The following is a 9,810-nucleotide window of genomic DNA, read 5'->3' on the forward strand; positions in this document are numbered from 1 at the left end:
ACTTGCTGTGCCAATGTCCTTGCCGAGTTTATCTACAATGACACTCGAAGAGTGAAAGCTGGTTTGGGGCGTGGCTTGAATATACCTCTCAACATGACACTGAGACAACAATTCCGTTTTCAAAGTCTACCAAAAATACTATCAGCAAGGAGCATTCTATTCTATATTTCTTTTCATTTTCCTCTATTGTAAATTTATCTTTCTCTCCTTAAGTATTGCTTCAGATAATCGGAAGAAAATAGTTGCTGTTTCCTGACATTCTCCAAGAAGCTCAGAGTCACACTGCACAGCACTATGTTCAGCCTTCTATGTTCAATCCTTCGCCTTGTAGCTATTGGGGAAATATAAACAGAGCACTGGTTACTTTGACAGAGGAGCTAAATGTCTACTAATTTCTTAAAAACAACCACCACAAAAAAACACTTTTTTCCTTAACAGAGAATGAGTGAGTCATCACAACTTGTAGTAAATGTAGTTGCCAATGATTTTTATAAAGAATGAATGACATTTACATGATTTTTTTAAAGTGACTTTTCCTTAGAGGCACATTACTTACTCGATTTAAATGGCTGACACTAGCAAAACATTCATTTACAAAGAGCTGTCTTCATCACACACTTCCATAAATGCAAGTTTACTAATGTTTATTACTTTTGTTTTATTTCAGGGCCAAATATAGGGAAAGAATAACCTCCTCCTGGCTCACTATGCAGCATTTTCATGAGAAGGAAGCTAAGAAATTCGAGGAGACGTGGTATGTTCACATAAGCCATGACTAACATTCTCCTCTTCACTTCTCAAGCTCTCATTTACACAAAGTGGCAGAGTCGGCTCTGCTGGTCTTGAACTGTACGTCCCCTTTTATGGAAAATATCAACAGCGATTTTTTTTCATGGCTGGAGGTCTTTCCCTCGTCTAAATACTAAAGGCTGACAAGTCTTTCCAACATAGGGGAGTAGAATCATGCTTGCTACCTCTTAATGAGGAGCAGAGTGATAACTATGAGAAGATGAAAGAGTTTCCTGGTTGGTTGCAACAAGTTTCAACATGATCCAAAGCTTTGTATTGACAATAACCACAAGGAGAAAAAGAAAGCAGAAGGAAAATGCCTCTCTAGATTCCTTCATTTCGGAGAGAAGAGTGAATGCTACTGATATATCACTCTCGCCTGGAAGACAACTCCACACTATAGGTGGCCAAATGGTAGTCAGCCCAATTGCAAGACTACAGAATTTAGCCCAACAAGGGAGTCAGGAAACCTGGGTCTATGACCAGTTCTCTTGCTTATCTACGTAACCTTGAAAATCTCACCCAGCATGCTCAGTGGATCTGGAGGGAGCATTTATAGGCTATGGAATAGTGTCCCAGTTGTAAAATTCTGTTTCCACCAGCTAATTTAAAGTCTTAAAGAAAGGCTTGCAAAACATTCCTGAAAGTCTGGATAGTACAGCTTACCTGTTTTCATAGGCAAATATTCGATATTATGATGTCTAGTATTGGTATACTACTTTCAATTTAGAATATTTATAATATTTGAGATTTTACATATATCATCTCATCTATCCCTTGGCGCAATCTTGTGAAATATGTATTACTGTGTCCTTGATAGGCTAGAAAATAAAGAGAATAAAAGAGAAAAGAAATGATGTAACTAGCCTAGGGTCACAAGGAAGTTGCCACAACAGTCACCCCAAAATATCTGTCCTTTTTACTTCACTTGGAATTATAATTATCAGCACAAGCCCAGTTACTACACAGAAAATAGAAACAAACAATGAAAATGGAGAGCAAAAAAACACTCTGAGAAAAGAAAGATTACATATGGCTCCCATGAACTCAGATAATATATTACTTTACCACATTGGGTTTTTTCCCCACCATTTAATTCACTGTTTTTCAGAGAAGTCAGTCTAAAATAAATTCGTCTGTAGTGGCGAATTTCCTAAAACAAATATTAAACACAGCTACTGGGATCTTTGTAGCATGTTATCAAAATAATGAGATATAAATACTCAATTTATATACCACATACCTTTTAACGAAAAGAAAATATACACATCATCCCACAGGTCTGAGCTAAAATTTATATTTACATTACTCAAGAAAAAGAAAAAGAAAACAAGACGCAGAATCTTAGAAGAGTTCAAGGATGAAGGTCATGGGAGATATTGTCAACACTTGATGGTACTATCACAAATCTTATTGCAAGCTGCAGAACAACCAAGATGAACTAAATGCAAAAGCAGACCTTGTAATTTTTTTCAAGAGTTATCGCTTGCCAAGCTAGTGCTATTCTAGTTAAGAAGCCACACAATTCAGACTTTATCAAAAGGTACCCAATATATGAACAAGATCATAAACCCCTCAACAAAAATAACTGCAAATCTAGCTGCAATAATGGTTATTCTGCATTTCATCAACACAAGGTATGAACAACTAACATCTATTTGAATGTTACAGTTTACAAAATGCATTCACATAATTGACTCATTTTATATCCACTAAAAATTCTATGCAGCAAACCTAATTTTACAAGTGGGGAAAGAGCGAGTCCAAATTCAGTGACCCGAGCATAGTAAACCTAGATGGTGATGTTGGGTCTACTCCCTACAATGCTCTTTCTGCAAAAACAGGTGGGATGTATCATGGGAGTAAGAGGTACATTTATTTAAGCCATTATAAGGTAGAAGAAGTCTATAAAAATAATATGTACAGCTCCCCTAAACCCCATCTCTACTAAAAATACAAAAAAATTGGCTGGTTGTGGTGGTGCACGCCTGTAATCCCACTTACTTGGGAGTCTGAGACAGCAGAATCTCGAACCCAGGAGGTGGAGATTGCAGTGAGCCGCAGAGATAGTACCACTGCACTCCAACCTGGCAAGACTCGGTCTAAAAAAAAAGGCTAGTTTTCATTGCCCTTCTCTATTCATATCTAATATGCAAGAAGAGTGGATTTAGGTATTTAAACTACATGAAAAACAAAAAGAAGGAGGAAATCAAGAACATAAGGGAGGAAGGCAGAAAGAGAGAGAGGGAGGATAAATTTACTAACTCAGCTAAATAAATGTGTTCCCTTCTCTAAACTAAGGAATGTGATAGCAACATGCAATCATACAAAGCCGATTAAAAAGTGAAGTCTTATGAGGTCAATCACAAAACTATGTAATTGAAATTTAGATAAAAATATTATGACAAAAAAAAACCGTTAAATCCACTAAAACTGCTGGGAATCCAGTATTTTTTAAAAGTTATCTATAGTAAACTCACTGCATTATTACGGAAGTAACAAAAATTAGTTACAAAGACCAATTCCAACTTAATTCAAATTTGAAAAATAAATAGGCACCTAATCCAAACCTTATTTTTAGTTCAAAAATTAATTTGACTTTCTCCCTTTAGTCACCTCATTAAAAAAATTATTACATTTCTTAAGCCTCCTAGAACAAAAGGCAATTTCCTGACATTTTAGTTTTCTGATATTCTCAAATAAGATTAAATAGCACTCAACTATTTTATTTTAATCCAACATGCTTTGTTGAACCTACACTTGCTTGTCAACCCTTCTAACATTATTCATTGTAGTGGAGAATTGCAAAAAACTCTGGGGATGTCACAGTGAGGAATCTGGACATAGTGATAGCTAAGATGTACTCTGAAATGAATATCATATGATCTGGTGAACACTGAGTTTCTTACTAAATAAATCTGCAAAATTATGGTCTTTTAAAATTTATGACCATGTAAGTTAGTTGTCAAACTCTGTATACATGATTTTGTATATTTCTTACTGTTTATCCATGGAAATGATCTATTTGCAATCAACTGTGCCAGTCTACAAGTGTCCAGACTGGTCTTGAAGAGCCAACAAATATACTCAAAGGAAGAAACTCCCTGAAATATGTATTGCCACTATGAAAATTGGAGGCATTTCTGACCAACATTATGCAGAAAAAAAAACTACATTTAAGATATTTAGGCTCTGGAAATGTTGAATTATTACCTGAAAAATTAATAAGAAACACAAAAAAATTGGAATTTTTTTTCCATTTGGACAAGTTATCTTAGCTCAGAATTAATGGTTTTGAAAGGCCCTGTGCATTTTTCATAATTTGGAAAGGATAGGCACACCAATCTAAAAATGGACACATTTTTGCATGTCAGTTATAACAGATGCACACAAAAACACATGAAATATATTGTGATTATGACTACACTATATATAGTTATAGTATAACTATAAAGTAATGTAACATATTTAAACATATTTTAAACCTATTTTAAACCTTCACAGACAAATAAGTGTGGTCCTTCAAAGAAGTGAATGTAAGAAACTATATACTCATCTCCCTGTTGCTACTAGTGCTTAAAATACTTTTAGAGCCCCTGTTCTGTAATCTTTCAATTTATGATTGACCCAAGAAAATAGATGTGTTACTTGAGCTCCACAATCTGTGTTGCCCTCTTCTGCTCCCCGCACCTTTCATTGCCTGCCTGTTTTACTCACTAGACTTGGTCAAATACATCTTTCGACTATTTTCAAATATAAAGCCTTCCTTCAAAGTAAGAAACTGTGCCCACTGAGGTTATCAAAAGAGCATGCCTCAGGCTCTATGGCAGCTCCAAAGTGGAGTTCCTGAATATTCTGAGCAATTTCAGTTGTCAGACCTCAAGGCAGGACAGAGAAAGACCCCAAAATTAGCATGAGGACTTTTTCAGCAGACCAACTATTTAAATTGACAATAAAAGCTGGACAAAATGATCAACTCCGTAAGTAAGCCCAGTGAAAGGAAATAGCAAAAGAAAGTAGAAAGAATACAGCTTGTTAAAACAGGAGCCAGGGAGGTCTTTTTCTTCCCTGCAGTGTAGAAAAGAATCCATTTCACGGGTGTACCATTTTTCTGTCTATGTAATACTCAATTTATCTATCCTTGTCTGACAAACTCACATTATTTCAGAAAACCAAAAGATGTAAGTTCACGTGGGTCCCTGGCTCTGTATCTTTCTCTGCCCTGCCTTAAGGTTTGACTACTTAAAATTCAATCCAGTCACTCTAAAACCAGTTGATTTGCAACTACTGCCTTCTCAACATGCAGACTGACCCAAACAACTATGTGGGAGTCACTGACCCAAACAACTATGTGAGAGAAACAGAGAAAAATGCACTGATATAGACAGAAAAAAAACACTACTAGTTAGACTTTGTATCAAGTTTATATTTCCTCCAGATTCCTGAAGAACACAGACACAAAGTCAGGAATCATTTCATCAGGATGCATCATATCAAACTCCCTGCAAAGGGGAGACAAGACAAGGACAATTTACAACATAATAAGTGGATAGCCTTCACATTTTCAGTGAGATCTTTCATCTAAAATAAATTCACCAATAATGTCTGGCAAAAACTAAAATCTTATAGCACTGATTCCAAGTAGAACAGATTACTGATAAAAGTTATCATTAGCAATAAAAAGACTAATGGTCCTTCCAACCAAAACTACCATTTTATATATGCTGTTAACTCCAGGAATCTGTTCCTAAATGATCTCATAATGAAATAAGAAGTGGTCATATAGAAAAGCCCGCAGTTTGCAGGACACTAAATGAATCACAGGGTTTTCAAAGTGAGCATTATAGAATGAGTTTACTAGTAGGTAACTAGAAACTAAATGACTTCTAACTACTGGAAAACCACCAGTAGCCTCTCAAAAGAGAAAACTCACAATTTCAATGAATCCTTTTACTGTGCCAACTATTTCCATTATAGCAACCTAAATTGATGTAGGAGTCTATATCCTCAACTAACTTCTAACTGTTCAACAAATTATCAGTTAAAGTTTTCAATACATTATTTGGTTTCTTCATACCTGTGATATATAGATACATTTCTAGGTTTTCGTTCTTTCCAGCACAAGTTAAGATTAAAAAAAAAAAAAAAGACATAATGAATATGATATTCTGTTGGAATTAATCCATGGTCAATTCCATTATGTAAAGGAACTTGTTCCAGACTAAAGATGCCACTTCCCTAAATGAGTTAGACTCATTGACATTAAAACTCAGAAATTCTCTAGCTTGGATATGGAAGACAATTTGATGCTAAAAATTCAATGTTAAGTTCTCACATACACAATGTAGTTCTGCTGATACATGGAACACAGGCTCTTTATAACAAATACCCTGAAGATCTTTAATTGGTAGTTAGTAAACATGTTTTTCCTAATCATCAAGTCTCTTAAATATTATGTGTTTAAATATGCATTTAGGGAAGCTAATGAGGTAAGATATGAGAGGGATAAAGAAGGTATGTTGTTTTCAAAATTAAAATTTTCAGGACATCAGTCCAGCAGGCATAAAACAGCATAAAACAAATAACTAGATAATCAAACAATAAAAACAAACTAGAAATAATATGAAAGCTTTTTTAAAACTGTTATTGCACATATGCAATAATTACTTCCATCAAGACTTTTATTATACATTTGTTTTTATGGAATCATAATGTACAAGTGCATGCTATTGTTTAAACACATTCGCCACATACCCCATAACAGAATATGATGACAATATGTATTAAAGATAATACAGAAAATGTAGCTAAATGCATTCTGTATTATGGTTCCATATTACAGCATGCAAATGGTTCTGACTAAGCAGACACAGGAGACAGTCGTTAGTGTGCACGCTGTGAATGTATATTATGAATAATGCATAAAACTTGGCTAAACCCTAATGAGTCCATTGACATCTACGGGGTCCAAAGGAGGCTCAGATTCCAAAGCATGGCCCTGCCCATTTCTCCCCACTAATCATTACAAAAAACAATACCATGAAAACAAAGGATATTAAACTACATGAATATATTCTCATTCTAGGTAAAGGTTTTGAAACAAGCAGAAAAATTGGAAGAAACTTTGAAAAGAGAGCTAAAAGTCCGTCTTACATCATCACCTCACTTGCAGTTTTTGAAAATTATCCACTGCAATTCAAATGGGACAAAAGCTGCAGTTGAGGGTTTCATGTTATTTCTCATCTCTGGTTTTCTTCGGGGAGCTGCTATTACAAGGAAGATCTCAGCAATCCCTTAGAAAAGTGGCCAAACTCTTAGAACATGGTGGTAGAAAGTCCTCCTGCTTTGAAAGACTAACATTTACAAAATGAATTATAGTCAATTAAATAGGGAAGTAGATATAATATGTCTAAAAGCATTCTTTAAGAAACTGCTTAAAATTCTGGTTTTTACACAGCTTTTTAAGGAATCAGAAAAGAATGTCAGAAGTACATTACTTAAGGCACATTTTTTTAAAAAAAAAATCAATGTTTTTTCCAATAGCCATTAACTAGAGACTCTTAAACCTGAGTCCTTGAAAAGAGAAAGCATAACATCTATTATCCCCACATGGGTGTACCCCAAGATGAACACCTTTATGGGGATGTTTAACGTGTGCACTGAGCCAAAAATGCAGAGCTGAGCAAGCTGTGCTTGAGATGCACAAATTAAGTATGTGACAGAAGCCTGCGCACCCAAAGCCTCTCCTAGGAGCGGGGCTGGGAAAGCAAGGACAGCTGCTGCTTCATGGTGCTCCCAGGGGCGGGTGGGAAATGGGCATTCTGAGAACACATCCCCAGAGTACAGAGAGGAGGCAAGGGCTGGCCGCTTGGGGAAGCAGCAAGCCAAGAAAAACCCTGCACTCTCAGAAAACATGCAAGAGCAAAATGTCAAAGTGAGAGCTGGAGTGAAAATTCTGGGATGGAGTTTTTGTCAGTTTGCCCAGCCCCATGAGGTTTTCCCATCCCTTTACCAGGTACAACAACCAGACCCAGCCAAGGCAAAGGCCCAAACTGGAAGCTGCCATGGAGCCCAAGGCAGGAAAATGCACAACCACCTCCATCACTGAATTCTAAAACGCAGGTCATTTACCAGCCCATATTTGGGCTAAAATCGGCTCTCGGCTTAGCATTACTGGGAATTTAGCCTATGTGCTGGGAATAGAGGGCTCACTGGAAGACCCCTTCTGCAAAATAATACTGTCATCATTTTTCCGTCTCTCCTCAGCCACAGAGGCAGAAATATTCACTCTAAACATTGATGAAAAACAACCCTTCATAAGTTTCTATTTAAAGTATGAATACTCCTGGGTATAGTTTAGAAAAAATCATGATAAACTTGTTTGTTTTTAATTTGCTTTCTTTTTTGAGAAGAACTAGGACAATAGAGGACGTCTTAGTATGTTTGGGGTAGGCACAAGCGATTTGAAAAGAGGGTAAAAGGTTAGAGAAGACAGGACACACTGCTGACAGATTAACTTTGCTTGCTGTTCCAACTGCACTAGCACAGCCAAAGATTTTGTGATGAGGAATTAAGAGTTTTAGCAGACTCTTAAGGTTGAAAACTTTCTGGACAGTATATCATTATTTTTGTATTTACAGCTGAATAAGCGCAGTCATTGCTGCTAGAGCATGAAGTATGAAAATCATACAGAAAAATAAGGTATTTGTTGTAACCACTTCTGCTGTTTTCCTGGCTCTAAAATTTGCCTCATATCAAGTGCAATAGAACAAAGTTCAGTTCCTGATAGAACCATTCCATAAAGCGATTCTGCCTCTGAAAACCATTCTCTTACCGCGGCTGGTCCCAGCTCCACTCTAAGCAGCTGACAATTGCTTCCCCCCCAACACACCCTGTGTTCCTTCACCCCTCCCAGATGCCACCAAAAGAATCACAGAAAGTCTCTTAGTAGCACTTTGCTGCTCAGTAGGAAGCTGTACTGTTTGTGATATCCATTTCGATTCAAACCTAAATTAGGCCTCTGGAAATAGGTAATGCACAAAAAGAAGCATTTTGTGTCACCAAATTATTATTATAGGTTACTGTTAACCCTTGGAAGATAGAGGTGAGCTCCGTAGCTCCCCACTGAGGTGACTATTTGTCATGAAATCATAGGCCCTACCTCAAAAGATGTTTCAGGTGAGCTTGCGATAAGGCAAACTGTCTAGTTGACCTATAGGATTCTGATAGCTAGTTTAAGTGGGAAAGCTAAGAGAAATGCCAGTTAAACAAAAGGATCGGCACAGCATGGGGAACCAGCAGTGTGCTAGCACAAGTTTAACAGCTGACAGCACCTAGAGAGAGATGTCGGGATCAAGGCATTTCACTATCACACCGATTTAAGACCCTTCCCTTCAAAAGCCCTCCTTGCAAAGACTTGTAGGGTTTTGCAGGGCAAAAGTTCAGAGCAACACACATTTTTTTTTTAAAAGAGGTCATTTGTGATCAAACTATCAACGAGTCCTGTTGAAATAATGAATCCGACTACGGAATATGCTGATGCTTCTATTTTTTCATACAGTCTAGCTAGTCAATAAATTTTACTTTTGAAAAGCTCTGCTCAAAAAGTTAAATTTCTGGCCCTCATTAAGATTCAGAGAAGTCTCAGAACTCACCCTGCATTACAGTCTATGCCTGCATTACAGTCCTAGCACCAGTCCTTGAAAACCTTTGTCATTTTTACTTTTTCTAATTTAAGCTTTGTAATACGTGATTCTCCTGTATTCTTCATCACTGCGTTAAAATAAGCAGTCTTTGTGATGTTATTTATAAACACAGCTGAATTCAAGGATTCAAATCAAATACCGCTTTCTATTCACCTATACTGGGGAAGAAAACATGGAGAAGATGCATGTCATCTTCTCATCTTTCAGCACAACTCAGGTCCCTTTCTGATTGAAAACTGTAGAAGAGACAGTCATCATGCCATACAATAATAACTTGGCTTTTCATTCTTCTGTGTGCATTTTTATTCTGTTTTGG

General features: G+C 36.7%; 1 protein-coding gene across 8 annotated transcripts in view; it reads right to left on the minus strand.

The window, feature by feature from the left end:
• Positions 1 to 9,810, minus strand: part of SOX5 (SRY-box transcription factor 5) — a 1,015,292-nt gene that overhangs the window by 979,047 nt on the left and 26,435 nt on the right. The gene's annotated exons all lie outside the window — the stretch shown is intronic.

The sequence above is a fragment of the Saimiri boliviensis genome, chromosome 7 (assembly GCF_048565385.1).
Source record: "Saimiri boliviensis isolate mSaiBol1 chromosome 7, mSaiBol1.pri, whole genome shotgun sequence".
Classification (NCBI taxonomy): Eukaryota; Metazoa; Chordata; class Mammalia; order Primates; family Cebidae; genus Saimiri; species Saimiri boliviensis.